Raw genomic sequence first — 609 nt, 5'->3', positions numbered from 1 at the left:
TTCTGTATCATTTGATATTTTTTCCATGGAAGCCTTCAATATTGGAATTCAAGGCTTGGATTTTTTCTTCCTTTCTTTCCGCTTGAGAAATGCTAATTGTGCTCTTCTCTTTTTGCTTTCTAACTCAAGTTCTTTGCACATTTCATTATGATTCTTGACTTTATCTTCTCAAGCTGCCTTTTGATATTTTCTATTCAGCTCTATGACTTCCTCATTTCTTCCCATTAATTTTATCATCTCAGTGCTAGAGAATAAGTTTAAGAGTTTTGTTTGGCATCTATTTTGTATTTTCTTTCTTTCCTGTATTTTTAATAATGACCTTTTGTTTACTTCCTGTATAATATTCTTGATGTCATCCCACAGCTTTTCTGGTCATCATTGATTTCTGTTAAATGCAACAAAACTATTCTTGAGTTGTATTTTGATTTAGGTGGATTATGTTCAAGACCATGTTTTGACTTTCATGGATGAGTTTTAATTTTCTTCAGCTTCAACCTGAACTTTCATATGAGTAATTGATGGTCTGTTTCACAGTCTGCTCCTGTCCATGTTTTGGCTGATGATGGAGCTTCTCTACCATCTGTTTCCACACATATGCTCAATTTGATT

The sequence above is a fragment of the Chrysochloris asiatica genome, unplaced genomic scaffold (genome assembly GCF_000296735.1).
Source record: "Chrysochloris asiatica unplaced genomic scaffold, ChrAsi1.0 scaffold00529, whole genome shotgun sequence".
Classification (NCBI taxonomy): domain Eukaryota; kingdom Metazoa; phylum Chordata; class Mammalia; order Afrosoricida; family Chrysochloridae; genus Chrysochloris; species Chrysochloris asiatica.
Note: the sequence above shows the minus strand (reverse complement) of the source record.